A 24,708-nucleotide genomic window follows, 5' to 3' on the forward strand; every position below is an offset into this window, starting at 1 on the left:
TAAAATTTACATTTGCACAATGAGTCTAAAATACTAACCTAGATTGGTGGGTTTATGGTGTACTCGATATTCCACCACAGACCCACCCACGCAACACTACTATCACACTAATAAATACAATTCATTCAAGCGGTAACCACTCATTCTATGTACAGCTAAGTTTGCGGAGCCACTGGCGCATTTAATATTACGACAGTGCCTCCGCTCATTCACTCTACCAGAAAAACCTAGCCTAATACTAACCTAAATCGGTGGGTCTGTGGAGTATTCGATACACACACATTCGTGCCAATAAATACACTCACTGCAGGAAGGGAAAAAAAACCATGCGTGGAAACTTCAAAGGCGATCATACGCTTCTATTTGCTTCAGATATTCCATTAATTTTTTGCTGCCGTCATTGACCGGTAAAACCTATTTCAGACTCGAGGAAAGGCAACATTTTTTTCTGTGCGGCGGCAATAGTTCGCATTCTGTTAGTGTATGTTTAACAGCTATTTGTGCGCCGCAGAGGGGGCATCTCCGTGGTCTTTTCTCCGCCAAGAGACGTGTCTGGTGTGTCCTATAGTCTAGTCAAAACTATTCTCTCCGTTTTGCCCATGGGCCACGTTTTGACCGACTGTTTTACCTCCTTTAGTTTGTCGGTCATTCTGTCCCAGCGGTTCTTCCGTCATTCCAACAAACGTTCTTCATGTAGTTTTTGAGGTTCGCTGGGCTCACGGGAGTCTCTGGGTCATGTGGCATTATCGCTGCTCGTTTGGCAGCTCGATTGGCATTTTCGATACCTTTTATGTTTTCATGGCCCGGTATCCAGGCAATAACTACCTCCTTCCTTTGTTCATGTATTTCCCCGATTATCTCTTGTCGGTAATGCCGGGGTGTAGATTACTGGGTTCATGGTGAAGATATTCCTGATGGGAGCGCACTGAGTGAGTCGGTGCATATGATATATTGGTTGCACCCAATGTTTTCAGTTTCACTCATCGCGGACAATATGGCGGTCAACTCTGCTGTAAATAGGCTTGCAGCCTTTAGGAGGGAAATTTTTTAATGCTCCCTCCCAGTATTTTGCCCTGCTGATGCCGTCACTGACCCTCGAACCGTCTGTACATATAAAAGTTCCTTTACTATATTCTCCTTTGAGGGACAGGAATTTTGCTTTGAATACATATCGGGGGGGTCTCAACTTCCTTCAATTCCGCCATATCGCCCCATATAGCGATTGAGGGAGTCCATGGTTCCTTCTTGGATTCCTAGATTTCGTTGACTTTAGGAATTGTTGCTCTAAGCCTAGTACGGGTTCTTAGGAAGGTGTACTCCTCGTTGCAGTCGGATCTTACAGCACCTTATGTAAAAAGTGCTGTTTTCTAACCAAGATATTGGCGCAGTAATTCAGGATTAACTGAATTCTTTTTTCGCCAGGAGGCGTGCTTCGACCCCGGCAATGCTACTTACTGGGCTCGTCCGGAACACTCCTGTAACCGGTCTTAATCTTTTTTAATGTGGTTCTTCTCGCTGGGGAATATACCATACATCCGTAATACAGTTTTGTACACAGCAATGACTTGAAGATCTGAAGCAATACTTCTCTCGATGCTCCCCATTTGAAGATACTTAAGAACTTCATTAGATTAATGACCTGCTTTGTTTGGGATAGTGTACTATCAACTTGCGGCTACCACCTTAGTTAGAGTCAAAGATGAGGCCGAGATATTTAATAGATGTCACATACTCGAGCCACTCCATTCATTTTAGAGGAGGGTGATTGTGCTTCTCTTTTATCTGCCGAAATGAATCGCTTTGCTTTTATCCCTCGAGAATGGGAATCCAGATGCTTCGGCATTCCTGGAGACAGCATCTATTGCGTTTTTTATTATAAAAAGGACGAAAGTAGAGATGGGGGGAGATATTATGGTGGGAGAGGGTGTTGTTGAGCTGATTGGGACCGGAGGAAGCACTTTTATTCTTAGATTTACTTTTTCTTTCATGGTCATTCGAATTGTGTTTTGTCAGTATTTGTGAATTGTGAGTATAATGCTCAGCCTTTGGGGTTTGCCGGAGGCGCGCTCGAATGGTTCTCTAATCTCCCCACAAGACGGCCTCGAGAGAGCCCGCCTCGACGCCCAACACGGTAACCATCCAGTCGCCAGCTGGCAGTACTAGGCATCACAACATTATACACGAGGTGTAGGTCAGCCTCCCTCGTGGCCATTCCGGAGTTCGAGTTCCTGTTTTACCTTGCGGTGTGGGAGTAACGTAAACTCGTTTTCCTCCTTCCCTCACAGGTGCTGAGTTCATGGACACTCAATAAAACCCGGAGATCGTTACCACCAGATGAGAACTGTGTGTTGTTTGTGAGATGATTTGGGCACTGTACTCGCGGTGGTTGCATGCTGACAGGGATCCCGGACACCACCCTCAATATGGTGGGCAAGCTGCCCAAGACCCCTGCCCCACGCCATCTAATGTAAGGTGTGACGGAGTTATGTCCGTACTGGGGCGCCAATCCCAGATCGTGAGATTTCAGTTCGTACCAAGAACCTTTCTAGGGATGGAAACCCTAGGGTGTGAATGTTTGTGTGCTTGTTTCTGTATAGGTGTATGGGTGCGTATGTAGACGCAGTTTACCCTTGTGCCCGGGAGGGATATCAATATTACTGTTGTTTTTGAAGTTCTGCGATATCAGGGGACATGAGAAATAAAAGAAACCTTATTTGCATAGAAATCTTAAACGCTACGGTACAATCAATAAATGATATCAACGGTGAAATCAGTTTGTTATCTCCCAGCATTTTAAGGAATTGCAAAGGTCTTTGTTTTCTGGTTAATAAGATAGGAAATTAAACGGTTGGAAACATTTTCAGAACGATTTATCATAAAGGCCATTGTTAGTTGAACGATAATGTTGCCAGTCAGACTTGAAAAATTTACTTTAACTGTCTGCTATGATTGCTATAAACTAATAACTTTCGCGTCATCAAGAACTAAAATTATATTGTTGCACACAAAACATTTTCATTAAACATTTTGTCTTGTCATAATAGATGTCATGTTGAGGATTTTTATTTCAATCCAAGCTATACTGATTACACAAGCTCGTAAATAAATTTACGCAATTAATAGCCATTTGTTACAACTTTAACAAACATTAGGATGGTTAGGGATGGTCATAGCAAATCGTTCAAGGAGCTAGTCTAGACAGAACGTCCAAAAACTGAGAGACTTTCCGGGGAGTTTCTGATCTAGGGATCTAGGGAAAAAAAAGAACACTAATTTAAAGAAGTCACCGAAAACTCTCCCCAGTCAGATATGCACGATTTGTCCACCTGATACCAATCCGAAAGGTACCCGCTTATACGCACATCTTCTGCAGGAATGCTCTGAATTTCTTGATTAAAGGAATCTGTGTGCCTCGTTTAAATAAACAACCGAATAAATATACACTATTTTGTATATTGAGTAATTTACACTATTTTGTAGGTGAATCATTATTTTCTCTATAGTTGGTGTTCGGTGTGCCATGTACTGGATTTGTGAGTGAAACTGTCTGCAATCGATGACAGGAGGACATCTCGAGCCTTCCCATATGCGCGGGATGCATGACCATGCAGTTTTTATAAATAAAATCTAAGCCGAGAATAGAGGTGCTCGTAAATTTGAGACAACTAAAAAATTATCGTTACAAGTAAACGTCTCTATTTTTATTTTTAACTGAGAATGAGTTCTAGGTTGAATAGTTAGAATTTGTGAGTTTTCGACAATTATTGTTTGATTATATTTTTTTTAAATAATTAGGGCCTATTGTAGCCAGAATAAAATTATTTTGGATAGTGGAGACCTGCGTCTGTACTAAGAAGTGTAGAATTTTAAAAATTATTAGCAAAAATGAGTATATGATTATAATAAGGTTGTTTTGTTTCGTGAAAGGCTGTACAATAATAGATCCTAGCTATTAAATTTTTGAATGGTGGGATTTAGATTCGATGGATTGTGTTTTCTTTTTAATTTAATTTTTGAACAGTTATGTCGTAATTTTACTCATTAGTTATTTTACTTTCTGGACTATGAGGGATTTTTCAGGAAGAGAAATGAAGTGTTCTTTTTTCGGCTTTATCGGGGGACGTTTGTTTAGTTTTATATTCAATAATATATTATGTTCATGGCGTCGGTGGCCGCATACGGTTTAGGCGTTGACATGGCGCTCATCTCAGTAAGACCGTAAAGGTCCCGGGTTCGAATCCAGCGGCCCTGCCTTCGAACCCGACATACTTACAAATGGGCTTTTTTTCAAAAACACCGGCACCCCGAGGGTTGATATAACCTCTGCTGTTGCGAACCCTCGTAAAAAAAAAAAATATTTCGTTATTTCGTTTAAACAATATCATTATACCATCTCCCTTTATAGGTTTTTGTATCTTACTTCATGAATCCTTTTCAAAAATAGAAATCGTTAAAAAAAACAGTGATTTTATGTAGTTATTGTTCTAAAACATTTAAATATGATTCGATAATTTTGAAAAAAAAATTATTTAAAAGTATTCCTCCGCTGAGAATTTAAGTGACACAGTAAGTTTATTGTTAGATTTGTAGAATAGCATATTTTGTTTTGATTTGGACAGTTACTAGTTTTTTATATGAGATTTCCACTTGTTCCACTTCGAGTATTACAAGTTCCAAAACGTGAATAGTTCAGGGGCGTTTTATGAACTGAAATCTAGCTCGCGTGTCTAAGTTAACTCCAAACAATAAAATTAACAACAATTCTGTTTCCGGATATGCTACTAAAATGCTGGTAATTTCCGAACCTCTGACAAATTTTGCGCGGATCTACTCCTTTTTCCTCCCTGAGCACTTTTCGTGAAATTAAAAACGTCCTGATATCTATGAACTGATTAGTGACTGTCACGGGATAATCCACTGGTATTATTAAGTAGCTTTAAATAAGTACCAAAGTACCAGAAGCTGAGTGTGGGAAGGGACGGAGGAGTTGCGGCGGATCTTTCAAGGAGATTTTTCTTCATTTCGTTTCCGACGAGGTGGGTCTCACAACCTGTAGCACCCAAAATCATTTGCTTACCCATTACTTCAGAATGGTTAAATTGTATGTAGTATATATTTTCTTACCTTTTAAATACATTTTGCGTTTTGTTTTGAGAAATTGTTCTCTTATTTTCAATTGCTATGTGACCGACCCTCACATGACTTACTTATACGGTTACACGTTCGAACGTTTATTTTCCGATTGGTTCTAAATTGGAAATTTGAATCACTATTATTATATTAAAAACACGGGTGACAACAGAGATGTTGAAAATAATACAAAGTCTCTCGGCCCTGGCTGGTCACGAGGTCTCGGTGACGCGGCATCAAAGATTAAATACCTCCCGCTGCGTTGAGACGTGCCGGGACCTTCATCCCAGCAGTGTCGACACAATCAAAGAAGGACTGCCAACACCCGGGATGAATGATTCTCCAGGCCTGCCGGCAATTTATTGGAAATTGCGCAAGTGGAATGCGTGAAGTGATAGGGTCATCTCTGCACATGTGCATATATGCCGATTTTAGCTTAAACAAATCCAAATCATAATACACATCATGGTTGCAGCATGTTTTATGGACAAGTCCAAGTTTTAGTTTTTATCAGCACTCCAAAGGGAAACGTTAACTCTCAAACATCAATCCGTGTTCTTTTTTCAACTTGTTTTATTTTACAGTATCTCATTGCTGTGTCGCTTTCGGACAAGCTAATGGCATTTATTGGTTTTCGATCCTTGATATACTTCAGTGCTACTCTTCTTGCAATTGCTTCTGCCTAATAACAAAAGACGGAAGTTTTATCAGTGTCTTGTGTTTGGTGTTTATATACAAAACCGCCGCTCTTGCAGAGGTTTTAGGTTTTGACCGTCAGTGTAGATCTGAGTGGAATTCATGGCACCCAGATTGATTTATAGAACTGGGTGGAATTCATCGCACCCAGATTGATTCTTATTTCGCTGAATTGAATTCTGTCCAGCTTGCTAAGGTCAGATTCCGCTGCATTGTCTTACTAAATAGATCCATAACTTATGCGGATACGGTAATTACGCGCACTTTGTAAATTAATAATCCTATGTTTGGGTGGGCGCGTATTTTCGAAACACATCTGAATATATTTGGAAACATTTCTTTATTTCGATATGATCTATAAATAACTTACGTAACAGTTTGTTGTCCAATATAACTCCGAGAAATATATGGGTACGAGTGGTAGAGATGGTGCAGAGCCTAGCTGCAGACTTTGAGGATGAGGACGTTTCGAACATCATCGCCGCACGTTTCTGTTCGGAGATGGCCAATCCTAATTCAGAGGTTCATTCATGAAAATTTTGTTGGTTTGAAGCAAGTTTTAATTTGGCCTTGTCTAGCGTGTTGCTGCTAGTATAGGGTGCAATGTCCTCCCCGAGGGATATTTTGTATGTCCTAAGGATGGTTCTATTAATGAATGTTGGAAATGAAGAACAGTGAGGGTTTAGATTGACCCTTGAGGGAGGCCTGGGTGGATTTTTTTTCCTCCCAGCAGTAAACTCTGATGGGAGGGACTTAATTTTCTACATGTTTCTTACAATATGAATACATGCATTTAAAGAACAGTGTTTTATATTACTTACTAACGTAGGTATTTCATATTAATTTTTAATATGAAACATATTATAAATTAATATTTAAAAATTAATATGAAACATATTTCAAATTAATTTTTAATCCATTAGAGCTCGTGGACCGATTGACCAAATAACTTCTTTCAATTAATTAATTTTTATGTAAGGTATGGGTTGAGATAAAAAAAGTCAGTGTCATGAGCGGGATTCGAACCTCAAACGACATTTGAAAAATGGCAAAAAGGAGGCCAATTTCGAAAGGTGGGTTGAGATGGGAAGTTGGTGTCCGAGTGGATCGAAGTCACCATAGCTCAAGCGGTAGAGCAGCGGCGTATCTAGGTCGTGGGTTCGAATCCCGCTCGTGACGTGAATAACATTATAATAATTTTTAATAACATAACGTAATTAACATTACATAAATATATGAAAGTCTATTTTTGTATGGACGTGATGTATGTGTCAACATTTATTAGCACATTTATTTAATATTTATATTCAGAATATAAGACATAAGCCATAGTAATCAAACTACCCATATTAAATTTAATATTTTCTCACCATTGCTCATAAGGAAAGGGTTTATCAAGTGTGAGACAGTTTATAGTTTATAACTTTTACCTTCTTTGAGACAATTCTGAAATCCCACATATTATGTATTACTGTGTGGTGTTTAGTGACCGTTAATTAATGATTATTTGGAGATCTTGATATGCGATCTGGTATATTACCTTTAATGGATTTTATGAAATTAATGTAATATTGATAATTTTAATATGAAAAATTGTTATAGTTCTGAAGAAAGGGCCTATTATACCTCGAAAATGCGTTTAATGTAAAAATTATCAAGGGAAGGGTTTGTAATGTGTCAACATTTATTAGCACATTTATTTAATATTTATATTCAGAATATAAGACACAAGCCATGTAATCAAACTACCCATATTAGTTGGGTAGTTCATCCGTTTCATCAAATATCATCATCAATTTCATCGAGTTCATATCCGTTTTCGTTCATCAAATACCCCACCAAACATTCTGACGTCCGCAATAAAAAGATAATAATAAAATAAAAGTATTTTTATTGCTTTTTCATATACGGGTGACAAGCAAGATGGCAGTTTCGGTTCCAGCGTTGCGAGTAATCGGGTTGGATAATGCACCTGCTTTGATTTAAGGAGTGGACAAGTTGGGAACATGCTAAATAATGTAAAGCATCTCACATGAAACTTAAATGAAGGCTGGTGAGAACTTCGCCTGGCCTAGACGACGACTCCGCGGAAGGCTGATTCATTAATTAAAACCCCGATCTCGTCCGGCTTCTGCCCTCTTTCTATCGGATACAGGATGAATTTTATCAGTTATTAATATTTTCAAATGAAGGTTGGGCAAAGTTTTTCGAGTTAATGGACCTGTTATCCGAAAAAGATTGATATCTTCCGGAGAAAGTTTCGCGCATTTTGAAACGTCGATTTAGGATCTGTACAATTAAACAATTTTAAGCAGCATTTAAAGTTTTGTTTGTATGTTTGTTTAAGATAAACTTTAAAAATTAACGTTTTCCTGTCAGATCTTTCGTAAATATATTTAGTTTTACGTTGTTGCAACAACATTACATTTGATTCAATTTTCAACTTTATATATTTCTTAATTATTTGAAAGGTGCGTTGATGGCCGCAACAGTTGAGACTAATTCGCCCTACTTGTTTACACTTACAAGGGGGCTTTTTCAAAAACACGGCGGGGGGTTCATTACTTGGTCATAAGGGTCAATAGTTGAAATACCCTTGTTGTTTTGACGTAAAATCTTATTTATAGAAATTCACTTTATAGAGAGGATACAGAAACGTAAGATCCTGAAAAACTATGAAATCGGCCAAATTTCTGCTTCACTTTACGAGATGAATTTTTATATTCTCTAGTCTCGTAAAGCAAGCAGAAGCAGGTGGACAAGAGGGGACGGTGGCATGTCGCATAAGGCCGTTAGGCAGATTAAATGCCAATTACTTTCTATGGAAGCAGATGCCACTGAAGAAATTGATGATATTTATTGCGATACTCCGAAGTTTATCTACTTGCAATGATGACCTACGCACTTTTACGACCTTCCGCAAACGGGTCCGTTGCAATATCCGTGCCCAACTCAATAGAAGTATTCATTAAAAACAGTGTTTTAATTTTTGCGCGTTATTCGATCAACGTTCGATAAACCTATTGCTAATGAAAATCCGTGAGTACAGAGAAACGTTTTCAGTTCAACGCTTTCCGCTAGCGGCTCTAAATGCGATTGAAGGAACTGTTGATTGTCTACTAATTGGTTTTATTATACCAAAGTTTCTATCGCATAAAGCGGTTTAGATGAACCAGATGTACTAAAGATTTCCGGCAATGGGACGGAAGCGAGCAACACTAATTGTGCCAATCTCCGTTTAGGATTGGTAACATCGGATCCCCCCCTCCTGGAAATAGCTTTAGGTATACACCAGTTGATTAATTAAACAGAATTCACGGTTTCACGTACCGGGTTATCTTCAATCGATTGGTATATCCTCTTTAATACGCATCTCTACCATTGATGGTTATGATAAAAGGCAATTCAACTGGTTGGTCGTCAATTTGTAAATATTTCACAACAAATGTACAATACTTTTGTTTGGGAAGATAAAATATCAAATAAAATTTACCGTAATGCGATTGTTTCTATGTATCGCAAACAAAAATAAAATAAATTCGTAAATAAAGCGATTTTAACTACATGACCTATAAATCAGAATTATTCACGATACCTACAGCAAACGTAATGTATGAATCGCATAACAGGACTTCCTTACCAAGGACTAAAGGTTGAACTCCCCTGAAAGCGATTGATTGATTGAACTATGCATGCATGGGGCAATATTCCAACCCTACGAAACGCCCCCTGATAAACGCTGGTCCTTGTAGGTCAATGGGAAGATAAGTCTGACAGAAGACCGATAGGATCAGTAGGCTGAAGGAGCTCTTGAATCCCAAATTGTTGAGCATTATCTCTTAATATTTCTTTTGCTAAAAAACAGTCAACATCGTAAAACTACATTTTTTAGAATGATCTGACGGGAAAATGATAATGTTGTTCCACTTGGCTTGGGAATAAGGTTAGGTAAGATAGATAAGGATAGTAGGTGTACGTGATTGTGTAGGGCGTATGTGTGAGCGTTGGAAAGGATAGAATTGCTCACTCTCCGCGTCTAGCGGCCTTTTCGGTAGGTCCTACACAGAACCTTTCAAAGAGGAAAGACTCGGGATCGTCCCTCTCGAATATCCCCAACGCTCCTGACAGTTGAGCAATTAGAGCCATCCAGGAGTGGCTGTTGGGGAAAATAGAGCAGGTTCAGGAAACCGTAAAACCAGCTTTTAATGGGTTCATATATTAAAAAGGGTGTTTGGCCCTAAACAGTGCAAACGCGGCTATGAAAGCACGGATAAAGGGCCTGGGGAAAGAACTGACTTTCTGGGATGACGCCAGGCTGCGCATGGTAGAGTAAAGCGACCTCCCATGACTACAGATAGCGGTAGGATACTTCCCTAACAGTGTCACAAAAAGGGACATTAATGAGAAAATCCTCGGATTTCTTGAGAAACAAAATGAAGATTTCAGAGTAGAGGCTTGGAAGATTGTCCAAAGAAAGGAAGAGGACACTGACTTTTTTTATCTCAACCAATACCTTACATAGAGGTTAATTAATTGAGATTAGAGTTTAAATTTAATCAATCCACAGTATCTGATGTTGAGTTAGAAGTTGGATTTTGAATGCGACAGTTTCTTTGTTGCAAAAAATGAAAACGATTGGGGAACTTTGTAGCTGTCTCTGGCGCCGGCTTAGATACGTTCTTTGTGGATTTTAAGTATTTAGTAAATGCTGTTTTGAAATGTAAAGACCTGGTAACTTTTTATCACCCCAATACGATTCGGCAGAAAAGTTTGTTTAATTGAACAACAATTTAGCTTCACTAAAAAGCAACAACTGTCCGTTTCAACACGTGTGATAATTAATAAATATTTTATTCGTGTATGTTTTAAAGATACGACTTTTAAATTACCTTTCAATGCAAGCTTTTATCAGATGAGCAAGTGTGGTTTTAAGTGAAAAACGCATTAAGAGAACCTCTGAGGATTAATTTCTTTTTCCATTCTTGCAATGAAGGGGGCGTGTAAATTCTTCCAGCGGAAGTTCATTCGCATCGGTGAATAGCTAAAGTAAATACTTTCCCGGCTCTGTAAATAAACGGAGCCGAAGAAGGGAATAAGGAAAAAACAAAAGAAGAGATAAGCGTCTTCGTTCTTCTTTTTTACCTTGCAAGTCATCTTCTTTCGCACAAAAGCCACCCTTCGCCGTCATTCCATTACAGCCTCGTTCGGGCACGTATTTGAAAGTACAATCCGCCTGATTATAAAAAGGGAACAAGTAATAGAACGATTTGAATAACTGTTACTGGTGGGGCGATACCCGATCAAAGGACCAATTCTTATACCGAGTACCGCTGGCTCCCATGACGAAACCGCACCCCTCATCTACAGAATTAAACTGTCTCCTCAACCCCAATCCTCGTCTGACTATAGAAAGGAAAAAAAGGATATCAGCAAAATTTTCAATATCTCATCCATTCCTATTATCCGGTTATATTCATTTCCTTTCAACCCCTCTTGGCCGCCAATCGATCCACTGAACCTTCATCCACTTCCTTTATTTCAAAAACAACTGCTAAAAATTACGTTTTTCTCTATCGGTATAACAATATCCAAACTATGCCCATGATGACGTCATTGAGAATTATGCCGAAAAAAAGGAGAATTTTTAAACATTCACTAGAATATTAATTAAGGTTTTTAGTTGAGATAAAAAAGTCAATGGCACGAGCGGGATTCGAACCCACGATCTTCGGCTAGATACGCCGCTGCTCTACCACTTGAGCTATCGTGACCTCGATTCACTCGGACACAAACTTCCCATCTCAACCCCACCTTTGAATTTTCCCTCCTTTTTGCCATTTTTCAAAGGTGGGGTTGAATTGGAAAATTTTATTTAATAAATATAATCTTATACAATCGAGTCTTCTCATTGACCCTTGAGAAGTTGGCAGATTCATTTTTTGACTCTCCTTCCAAGATTGCCTGTCAGCATAGGGAAGATTGCTTATTACGGGTTCAAACATCTACACACCTGTATCTCTACAAGGAATTAAAAGTTTCACCCATGTTTGATTTCCAAAAGCCTAATTTTGACGATTTTTCCTTGCGTGAACTAAGATGGGTATTTAAGCTGAAATGTGAGGTTTTACATGTAAATTCAGCTGTGTGGAATAGGGGTAACTTGGGTATATGCTCCTTATGCAATTCTCGTTCCGTCGAGACTGTGTTTCACTTTTTGGCGGAGTGCTCGATTTTGGGTGAGATTAGGTTCCTACACCTTGGCTGTTTTGCTCTCCCAAGAAGTGAGCTATTGCGGTTCTTGAGCGGCTCAAATTTTCGGTGCTTGATTCGGTATGCTAAACATGCTTGGAAATTGATTCAAGAATTTATGTTTAAGTTTTATTCTTTCATTGTTATTAAGCCATCAAAATTTTGGATATAGACTTCATTTTTAATACTAGTGTGCTTGTTTATTTTTTTAGGTATACTTCGTATTTTTGTATTTTGTATTTTATTTTATTTTATTTTTTTTGTATATTTTTTCTTTTCTCTATTTTTTTCTATTCTTCTCTCTAGTGCATATATATTTGTAAACCAATGACCTCTGGCAGACCATGTTCATAATGCTTTTGTTCTTTAATATAACGAAAAGTTTTAATTTTGTTATTATTATTATTATTATTAAGGTGGGGTTGAGATGGGAAGTTAGTAGATATTAATTGGTCAAGCGGACCACGAAAACTAGTGAACTTCACTAGAATATTTCCTTGAAATATTTGTTAAATAATCATTAACCGCAATATATTCAACATTTCCTAATTCTTAATCACACAATTTTCTACATTAAGCGATATTCATTACCCATAACGAAAAATGGCAAAGAGGGAAAATTCAAAAGATGGGGATGAGATGAAAAGTTAGAGTCCGAGCGGATCGAAGTCACGATAGCTCAAGTGGTAGAGAAGCGGCGTACTTAGCCAAAGGTCGTGGGTTCGAATCCTGCTCGTGACACTGACTTTTTTGTCTCAACCAAGACCTTAGAAAGGATAGTTAATTGATTGAAAGAACGTAGTCAATTTGACTACCAAAACGTACATGGATTATTATTTATTTGTGCCGATAGCACTGATATTAGGTATATAAAAATCTTTGATGATGATTTTCGTAGGCCAGTCCAGCATTAAATTATAAGACTTAATATGATTAGAATGCAAGAAAACACACCGACAAAATATAATGCGAAAAAGGCATGGGTGATTAGAATGATTTATTCATTTTTATTTTCATTATTAATTTTACGGGTATTTGAATTTAATCAAGTGGCTAATTTCGGAATGGATATAATGTACTGCATAAATTCCGAGGAAGACTTAAAGAATTACCAGACTTATTTTTATTAAAGAAATTTGAAAGGACAAGTATTTCGAGGCTATTTCCGGTCTAATTGACATGACTCGGCTTCGCTCAACATATTTAATTGCTGGTTAGGAGCGGAGTTAGAGAGAGTTTTAAATAGTGGGCGATCAGCGTGCTGAGTCCACTCATCAACCCGATTTCATACTGAGGAAGTTTGAAGAGTTCACCCCCCCGCCGGCTCGGCTCACGTTCTACTTGGATTTTTCATTAAAACCGCTTCCCTTCGGTCCTACCCTTTCCTTCTTTAGAGCGATCATACTTCTCCTCGGGGAAGGCTTTAACAATTCAAAGCCTCACTTTTATTAAGGCATTTTGGATAATTAATCATGGGAATAAAGTACGGCCGGGTATTGTGTTCCTGAGCTTTTGCAATTAATTCCTATTTCGCCCGTTTCAGCTTTTTTATTACAAATTGTGGCACAGATCTTTCTTATTCATATCTTTTTTCACATATGAAAGTGCGAAATTTTTTTTTTCACATCCTACATTTATTTGTAAAATTCAAAAAATTTTATAAATCCCAGGCCCTGAAGATGATCTCAATAAAGATCGAAACGTTGGAACGATAAAGAAAATATTTTTCTAAAACCTATGTCACTCTAGTCTGCATTTCACTATCCCCGAATAATCATTGACTAAACACCAGATATAAACAATATCAAGTCTTTCCAACACAATACCAATTGGATTAACAATTAAGCTAATTTTATGTCCCATGAATAAAATACCAATATCTAACATTATTATGGATTTGGAATATTAAATCAATGCCCAAAAGCTGATACGAACGAAATAAATGTAGTAAAAGATAAGCTACAGAATATTTTAACAAATTTTATGAATGTGAAAAGAATATATAAAACAACTAGTGCATACATACACAAAAATTCGCTTTATGATCAAATTGTCAAGTTCGCAGAACAAACTAAGACGTTTTTTAAAAAGAACAAACAGGTGGTAGTATTGCAGACGGACTAAACTAAAAATATTGCTGTGATGTATAAAGATGAATATACAGGGTGAATTGCTACTCGTGCTACAAACTTCTCCAGTAGATTCTTCACCCTAAAATGAACAAAAAAGTTCATATTGTCCATGGTCCGATTCTCAACNTTTTAATGGCTTTATGTTTTGAGCATATTTGCCAAAGACAATGTTAATTATGCATATTCGTTTTGGGGGGATTGGTAGCGTGAAAAAAAGGCCAGAGGCGACGGTGGGAATCGAACCCACGACCGCGGGATCTATGAGCCGAGAGTCTCTCACGCTAACCACTCGGCTACCGCGGCCCTCGAATATATTAAAAATATGCAAAATATGCTCAAAGAGGGAAACATATTCGAAACAATTAAAGTTGACTCTACAGCACAAGCATGGTGCAACTAGATGTCAAAAAACTATACGATCTGAATGTTACCATTTTCTGGGAAATAAAGAAATGTAGCACATATACAGGTGAATTACCACGTATATTATGACATAGGCCAATAGTATGTACAATTTATTCTCCTTTATACAATATTATATTATAAAAAACCTTTAAATTCAAATACAAATTTATACGGGTATGATATAAAAACTTCATAGAACTAAAATAATACCTAAAAGACATAGAAATTAAAAGAAATTTTGTGTTGATTAATGTGGATATTCAATCAATTTTTACCTCAATTAGAAGCATTGATGTAATAAAAATAAAATGGATATATTGAAATATAACGCTAACTTAAGTAATAATTTATTTTTTGAAATTTTGGAAAAATATGTAATGAATTTATATTGCATATTTAATATATAAACAGTTAATAGGGTTACCAATGGGGGGAGGATTATCACAAGTTGTTTCAGGGATTTATTTAAATGAATTAATTTTTAAACTACTTAATAAAGTCTAGAGTACAAACGTTAAAAAATATGTAGATGACACCATTGTAATTGTACACAAAGAGGCCATAGATACATTATTAATAGATTTTAATAGTTTACATCCAAATTTAAATTTCACAGTGGAAAAAGAAAATAATAAAACATTACCGTTCCTAGACTTGAGAATAATGAGAAATTCAGAACAAAAATTAGCCTTTAATGTGTATAAAATACCTGAATGTTCTGATCGTATATTAAATTTTTACTCATGCATACAATGGAGAAGGTAAAGGGCCCTCGGCCCTGAGGGACGAGCGGCCGAAGGAAAGGGGAGATTCACCCTGCGCCGGATTGTTCATCCTCAGAAACCAGACATCTTTCCCTGGTTGGGACGACGGGGAAGAGTATTCGAGTTCGAGGATGAATTCGTTTCCTCCGACTGAGGCTGTTTCCGGGAAGAGGACCACGCTACTACGCCAGGGCCCCGGACGTGAGTTGACTATTCCGGCATTTTTTGTTTCATTGATTTGTTGTTTTCGGCTGATCAAGGCCCAGTTTAAGGTAGGCCGTCCACTGAAGCCGTTTTCGGCCGAACTTGCTCGGCCGTTGCACGGCCGAATAGGGCCGGATGATCCAAAAGCGAAGAAACGAATGAGCACGCGTCCATTAGAACCAATTCGTTCGGTCGTGTTGGGCCGTGTACGGCCGAAGAACTTTCCGATCCAAATAAAGTTGGATTTTCCAGTCCTATTCGGCCGAATGGTTACTTCGAATTCAACTGTCAACCACGTGACATCAACTGCTCACCATTGTTTAACGCCGTTCTTTGCTTTTTGCTTACCTTTTCGTTTCGTTTTCATTTCGATGGATTGCGAAAAATTGATAATTGCGGTTGAGGAGCAGGCTCTTGGGACATGCGTGATCGACTTTATCATCAGAGAGATATCCAGCGTAAGCTGTGGTCAAGGATAGCTTTAGAAATGGAACTTCCAATATTTTTGTTTATTTCTTTCATTCCATTTGTATGTAAACTAAGAATTTTCGAGCAGCAACAAATCTTCTACATCCATTTGGGCTGTGTCGTGAACTGACGAAAATTGGCTACAGTGGACGACGGTGTTCGGCTATATGGCCGGTCGTCCGTTTGGTGAAATAGTTCGGTTGTTGAACGGCCGTCGTAGAGCAGCCTAAATCGCTGAGGGCCGTATTGTTTTTATTTGGGCAAGCGATAACGCCGGTAGCTTCGGCCTTTGCACGGGAGCAGGTCAGTCGCTCGCTTGGTTGGGCAGCACAAGGCGCACCTACACAAACTTTATCGAACCTAAAATCGAATTCACCATCAATGTCGTCATCGTCACCGACTTCATGGACCACTACGTCAACTGTACAGTCATCCGGCTCTACAGGCTACCTTCTTTCGGCGTCAAACCCAGCAGTAACCTCAACCTCAATTCCGCTTATTTTGGAAAAGAGAATTTTTCGTAAAACCTGGCCAGTAAGGTTAATTAGGAATTTTGAATATAATTGAGGATATTTCATTTATTTTTTTGGTTGTGCAAATAAATCGTAAATATTTAATTTTGACTCTTAAGTATTATCAAATTCCCCTTTTTTTCTCAATAACCTATTAAGTATATATACAGTACTTGCCACCTATTAAAAACAAAATTTAATTGTATACCCCTTGAAACAGGTACGGAGGTATGCGGGTCAATTAAGAACGGCCCCCCGGTTAACTTTAAAAGTTAGACATTTCAGGTTTAGTTATTAAATAGCCTAGTAGTTCATTTATTTGTAATGTAAGAAATTTCATTTGAATATAGTGTAAAGTGGAACGGTTTCATTGATATTTTGTTGAAAACCTTTTGTTCGGCGTAAGGCCGAATTGTCTAAAGTGTTTTTGTTCAAGGCACCCGTTGTGAGCGGCTCAGGTGAGGCACCGGCTTTATTATTATTATCATTTCTCTTTTTCTTTCCACTTCTCTATCTCTATCTGTCCGGAGAATGAATTTGGCCCCGGTTTCGTTGGCGATCCCAGGCGCACGTCGGCCAGCTGGATGCGGCGGGTACAGTCTGGTTACAATCGCCACCTTGGGTCTCGTAAGTTGTGGGTTCAACTCTCAACCCCGTTTTTATTGTTTTCCCCCTTTTGGTTTTTATTCGTCTCTCCTTTCCTTTCTTTACCTCTATTTGTTTTTTCCTCGGGTTTCGGTATTTATCCTTCCCAAAAATACCTTGGCGCTCAACAATCTCCTACCTTTCTCCTTCACCCACCCCCTTCTCAACTGAGCGACGGGACCAACTATTGTCGGCCGTCGTTTAACAGTAGTAGGAAATATGGTTAAAAAAATTCTTGAGCTAAGTGATAGACCTTTTCCAAGTCTTATTTGAAAACAATTAAAAAATGTCTTAAGAATAAACAATTACCATGAAAATAATAGACTAACAGAAAAACAAAAGATTGCATATTATAATTGTACAACTAACAAAAAAGAACAAACAAAAGATAAAAATGAAATAAAGAATACAGTACCAAAATATATCGGAATTGTTTATGTAGATGGACTAACTGAAAAATTAATAAAAGCATGCAAAAGAGAAAACAAATTAAAAAATGTTAATTTCTATATGTGCATACATTTGCAAAAGTACATAACATTTTACCCTCTATAAAAGAGACAGTAACAAAATGAAAACAGTGTAATGTAGTTTATAAATTACTTAATATTTATGAAAGGTATTGGTCGAGATAAAAAGTCAGAGTCACGAGCGGGATTCGAACACACGATCTTCGGCTAAATACTCCGCTGCTCTACCATTTGAGCTATCGTGACTTCGATCCTCTCGGGCACCAACTTCCCATCTCAAAAAACCTCACCTCTCGAATTTCCCCTCCTTTTTGCCATTTTTCAAATGTCGTGTAATCTATTTGATTCTCTGCGACAAATGAAATGGCCGCGGAAAGTTTTCGTGAAGATATGCTTCAGTTTAATTATTAAATCTATTACAGTACGTGTCGTATCTTGACCAATATCTTTCATAAATATTAAATAATTGAAAAATGTTAATGGTCAATCGGACCACGAACTGTAATGGATTTTATACAAAAACGGTACAGTTTTTGTATAAAAGAGTTAGCCAACTCAAAATGGTTGTAAAAAATATAAGCGAAAAAACTGGATTGGGACAGCATGCAACAAAAACTGAACATAAAATTAATTTCGTTGATGTTAAGATTCTAGGTAAAGAAAATAATGATGCCAAGCTTATAGAACTAGAAAATAAATATATAAATTTAGAAGACAATAATATTCGTACACTAATAAGAATATACAGATGTAACGGCTGTAAAGTAACGTATGTTAAAAAAGACTTATGAAATTGTAAAATTCAAAATGCAGGTGAATACAATTCGTGTACCTTCACTATGCCAAAAACGATTTTTTCCTTGTCAATCACGCCGTCCTTTTTGTAAAAAGCCAATTGGAGTTTGAAGCATTTCATTGGTGCAATAATCGTGAGAGAACGTTTTATGGCGCTAGCCGGAGTAATTGCCTCGGGAAATGTCCTTAAATAAGAGTTACAATGTGCCCAGATTATTATAGCTTTTCAAAATCATCCGTTTGGAAAAAAACATTGAACTAATTTCTTTATTGACCAATTAATAAAGCACAATCAATATGTATTCAACAAATGTAACATCGATTTTTTTGGATAATATTTACATTATATAAAGGATACAAGTTTTACATAATTTTCTATTTATTTGTGACAAAGAAATAATAATAATAATAATAAAAATAATGGCCATCAAAACTTTTTATTGAACTATCCGTACTGAGGCCTAACTAACTTTTATGAAAAAATTATTTATGAATTGAATGGAAGACAGTCTGTTTCCACATTAATGTACGTAAACTGTAAAATTAAAAACAATTTTTTTAGTAGTATATTCTCAATTTGTTTAATTATTTTTTATAGCATATTCAACTTGTTTGGCAGAGTTTTATCTGGCAATCGCTTGTTTTTCAATTTTTGTGAACATTGGTCTTGTTTGAATAACAGCTGAAGTTTTGAAGTGATGGCAAGTGAAACCACCGAGGAGCAGAAATACTTGCTCATCAGGTCTGTCGTTTGGAAGGAAATGGAGGTGGGCTAAGAGCAGGGAGTTCTGTTACCAAGGAGCATTAATTTAACTTAAGTCCCGGAAAGCCCAAAGCGGACTCAGCTGTAAAGACCGACCGGTTTAAATCTTGTTAACTTGAGGCTATAAGGTGTGCCGTATGCTATTCCACGTGGAAGGAGATAAATAATCTATCCCAATCTTCTGACAGTGATTTGGATTGTGTATTGTTATTGAGATCGAACTGCGATGAAAACAATACGATAAAATCAAAATATTCCGAAATTTGTAACGAAATGTAAGGTATGTGCAAATTATATAATTTCAATTTTTACATTTATTCTCAGAGAGCGTACAGCAATGCGACAATCATAGTCTTGTAAATTAAAAGTTTGTTTTCAGTGTTTAATTTTGATCGTGAGGCAAGTAGTCCTTTTAATAATTTATAACGTCGGTTTATTTGCTTTCTTTTCAGTCATGTGTAGGGAATCCAAATCAGTCGTTGATCCATGAAAAGTCCAAGAAAACGCACAAGGTTAGTGGTAGGGCATGGGATTCCATTTATACTAACTGCAGAAGATATTTCTACGTAAGGTAAAATTTATCTGTACCCTTTCCGTTACGTTTATCTTATGTGAACCATATTGTTAATTCATTCAGGTATTGTAAGTGTTGAGCGTTAATGTCCGAATTACATGTAAGAATCGCTGTAACATCAGCGAATGTATGTGGTGAAATGTTATTATGTGTAGGAATATCTGAATATTGAAAATAGAAATGGGCCAAGTGTATTCCATGAAGAACAACGGCCCTAATGGATATATAAGAGGACAATTTAGTTCCCTGACGGGCTCGACAAAATCGGTCCGTCCGATAAGATCTCAGTACGTATGAAAGAGGATGTTCTTCCGTTTCCAAAACAATCGAAAGCCTGTTCAAGAAAGTCACCCAAGCAATGCTGTTTTTGTTCTGCTATTGTCAGCAACACGATGCAATTGTTGAGTTGTCGAGTGAAATGACCGAAATCCTAACTGATGATCTGGAATAACTATTCAGAAATCGTGAGATGCGGTCTGGTGTGATGTAGGTTTCAGAAAAACATTTTCTTTATCGTGCCAACGTTTCGATCTTTATTGAGATCATCTTCAGGGCCTGGGATTTACAAACATTGTTTACAATTAACAAATACATGTAGGATGTGTCAAAAGTGAATTTATATAATGCAAAAAATATATATTTTTTTATATTCAACCAAAGTATTTCTACTCACGCAAGGATTGCACACATACGCAGACAACAAACACGGAGTGAGTAGAAATACTTTGATTGAATATAAAAAATATTTTTTGCATTGTATAAATTAACTTTTTTCCACAATCTACATGTATTTGTTAAATTTAAACAATGTTTCTAAATCTAAGATGTGGAAAAGTGAATTTATACAATGCAAAATATATTTTTTATATTTAATCAAAGTAGTTCTATTCACTCAAAGTGTTTGTCTTCTGTGTAATTGTGCCCTTCTTGCGTGTCGTGTTGAGAGTGCCAGTGAGATTTTGCTGTTTTATGTTTATATACGTTGGATTTTGAAGGGGTGGGGAAGGAATTCGGTATAGAAAATACATTTTTGTATAAGGCGTCGGCTTCTTTGAGGTGAAAAGAGCCGACGAAGGGAAACAATGTGTTGGTAATGGTTCGGCCAGATTATCCTTTCAGGATTAAAAGGAAAGCTAAATTGTTGGGAAATTAGACTATGTGAAAAATATTTGATGTGTGGAATGTCATGTGATGATATAGGTATGTTATCTGTAATGAATTTCATTAATGATATTGGCGTAGCTGCGACTGAGTTTACATGTATCTGTTCTGTAATTGATCCTGTGTTTATCTATGTTGATATAAATCATTTGTAAGAAATTACGTTTATGTTTGTTTTGTGCTGTGTGTAATACTTTTGGATTTTTGAAGTCGAAATTGTTTTGGTGTTCTAGATGATGGTTAGGGAGTGCTGTAGGATTTTGCTTAGGTTTTTTGCAATCATAGATATGTTGCTTTACTCTCTTGTCCGGATATTGGGATGTAAGACCGATGTAAATTGCAGGACAGTTTAAAAAGTTGATTTTGTAGAGTACGTCAGATTTATTTGTGTTGGTGTGGGATCTTTAATTTTGGAAAAACGTGTTTGAATTGTTTTATAATTTTTGAAAGCTATTTTGAAGTTATCGGACGAGAGAAATGTGTTTAATTTATGTGATAGGCCTTGAATAAATGGCATGGAAATGTATGCTGGTTTGTATGTATTTGATAGACTTGATGTAGTATTATTACTAATAGTGGATGGTGTTAGTGTTGAGTTGTAGTTGTTGATTATTCTGTTCATTATGTGTTTAGGGTAGAGATTGTTATTGAGGATCTGTTTGTATATCTTTATGTTCTTGTGGTGAAATGATTCATGGCTTAGGGTAATCATTCTGTGAAGTAACCCTTTGGCCGTGTTTATTATTGTATGAAGAGGATGGTGAGATGTAAAGTTGAGGTAGCGATCTGTGTTTCTTGGTTTTTGATACCAATCTGTGATTAATGTGCCATCTGGTTGTTTTATTACGAGTGTATCTAAAAATGGTAAATTGAAAATTGAAATCGAAAACAACAAAACAATACCATTTTATACTTATTATTTAAACCAGACTGCTCTTCGCGATCTCTAAATAATCATTGGCTAACGGTCACTAAACACCACACATTGCTATACCCACTATTTTTCTTAGTTGTATATTTGATAGTAGAAATGTGTGGTGATTAGTGACCATTAATCGATAATTATTCTGACCAGACCGCATCTCCATTACTGTTTGAAAGGGCAAAGGATGTTTGGCCGAAAATGTGTTTGTTAAATTTAATTAGGCAATCAATCAAGTTCGGTGTATCTTTTTGGCCAGAGTTGAAATCAAAAGGGATTTTGCCAGACTGATGGAGGGTATTCCTAAATGTGAGGGTGTGGTTTTGAAAGGGGACCACATTCGTAACACGGTGAAGTAAACGTTCGCGGATTTAAATCCACTACGGCGCAATGCCAAGACAGGATGAAATAATACAAGAGTAATGAGGTGAAGAGGTGAAGTGATTGTTAGAGTTTGGCTGGTTCGAGCAATGGATGGGGGAGTGGGATAATGACATTTGATGTTGTGTTTATAAAGGATGTGTCAGAATCAGGGCTGGCACATCACTTTGCCCCTTGTGCCATGTTCAGGATAAGGCGAGGCTTTAATTTACTGACAGACCGAAGACAGACGCTGTGATGTTCAACAAGCATCTCGTTAACTCTTCTTAATGTAAAAGATTAAATGTTGTACACCAAAAATTGGTTATTTTTTGTTGATATTGACATGTTGACAATCAAGATTTACTTCAATAGATGTTCAACGAAGGACGATTTTTCGAAGTCTTAACATTCGAATACCTGCAATAAATTGAAGTAAATTTTCTAACCAGATTAAGTGGAGTCAAAAAACCTTAAAAGTGTGTGAAATGTGACAATATCAAAACACGCTTTTCTATGGAGTAAGAACATTTCTTTAGATTCCAGTTTATCTCAACGACTACAATCTTTATATAACTCGTTTTGCGAAAAGAAATGTGTGTATAAATAATCGTATAGAAAGACGTCCGTTTTATCAATTTCACGGATTCTTAAAAAGGTAAATACTATATAAATATTATATTACTTTTAACTTATTATACGTAAAATAAGGGAGTGGGAAAACGGAAAAAGAAATGATTTTAGATAACAAATGAAGCAATCGTGGCCCGGATACTTCTCAGCACCGCGGCATTTCCGTGGATTGTAATTTTATTATACCGAAAAGGCAATACGCAATTCTTCCAACTTGTAGTAAAGACAATCGCCATTCGAGGTAGTGGCAACCTAACCCGATTCAAAAACCCAGACAAGTGAATTCAAACAGGCTTCGAATTCGGAGCTGAAGCAACCAGTAGAACTTCAGATGAAGATGGATGGACGGACGAAAGAGTAAACAAAAATACAAAAAAAAAAAAAAAAAAAAAAAAAAAAAAAAAAAAACAAGAGCAAAGGTAGTAACCAAATCGTGATACGGTAGCACAGACAAGACTCAGGCATTCGCAACTTGGGCGTTGGGCAAGAACTTAAGTCCAAAACCGTTAAATAAGGTTAAAGCGGGACCATTGCAGAATACACTGCGATCCAAATTCGGCGGACAGCAGTTTGGGCAATCGCTCGGTAGAAATATGGGATGGATAAAGTATGTGGGACGAATTTATTTTTATTACGTATTTTTCAGGTAAATAAAGAAACCGGAAGAAATATAAAGGTAAAGAAAGGAGAGGAAAGGAAAATTAAATTAAAAGTGAAAAAAAGGAAAAAATAAAGTAACTGAATTGCCTTTGAATTGCCAGCGTTTCAGACCAAAAGCGGTTACCGTCAGTGGTTGCGTTACCGAAGTTTTAGTTGGGATTTAGTCGCTTCACATAGCTCATTAATTAATATTATATATTAATAATTAATACATTAATTATTATATAGTATCAAATTAATTATATTTGTGGAGGCAAGCTCTTTGGGATCAAAAATCCAAGTTTTATCACCCACGAAACATCCACGCGAGGCTATGAGGTGAAATTTTTCTTCTGGCGAGATAGTTTCTCTGAAGTTGGATTCCTTTTTTTTATCCATTTTTCAATAGCATTCAGGACGTACTTGAATTTCTCTCATACGGAAATGTGAACGGAAGCACACAAATCTTAATTCACCTGAGACTACTCTCCCATTTCTTTCAGTTGGTAAAAAATACCGTTGACCTACTCTGTTCACCTTTTTGTTGATCTTCGGGACAAAACTCGTTTCAGTGGAGATGGACTCCGTCGCTTGGATATTTCTCGCTCATCGTGCGAACATTTTTTGCGGGAATACGCTTCCAGTGAACATCAAGCCTAAGAAAATACCATAAAAAAGTCAACCTCACGTCGGGGCAAATTCTCATACATTCATCGCCGTCGTACGACCAGGGGCTTGGTTGCTGTAGATAAACCATCCGACGAAGCCATGATTCCCCTATCCTTGGACCAATCGACCATAGCAAAGCACTTTTTTTAATAAAAAAAACCCGTAATACCTCTTAGATTATGCGGCGCGAAAAATTGTTATATTGTTGGATAAATACAAACAAAAAAATCTGAATTTCTTTTCAATTGTAATGTACCTAAAGTTTCCAATTGATCAAAGTTATGGAATAACTAAATGCCGCTCAGACCAAGCAAAGTCTAGCGGGTCCAGACGCCCGCCCATCATCTTGTCAACATTTTTTTTAAATAGTATAAAAACCCTAATCTTCAAATATCCTTGCCTTACTCGTGCGATAGCCTTCTGCCTGTCACTCTGTCGGTTTAAACTTAAACAATGTACAATTGTGACAAAGATTTTTAAAATCTTCTTCGAGCGATTTCTACAACAGGGACCTCAA

This window comes from Cimex lectularius, unplaced genomic scaffold (genome assembly GCF_000648675.2).
Source record: "Cimex lectularius strain Harlan isolate CLEC.00 unplaced genomic scaffold, Clec_2.1 scaffold281, whole genome shotgun sequence".
NCBI classification, from domain to species: domain Eukaryota; kingdom Metazoa; phylum Arthropoda; class Insecta; order Hemiptera; family Cimicidae; genus Cimex; species Cimex lectularius.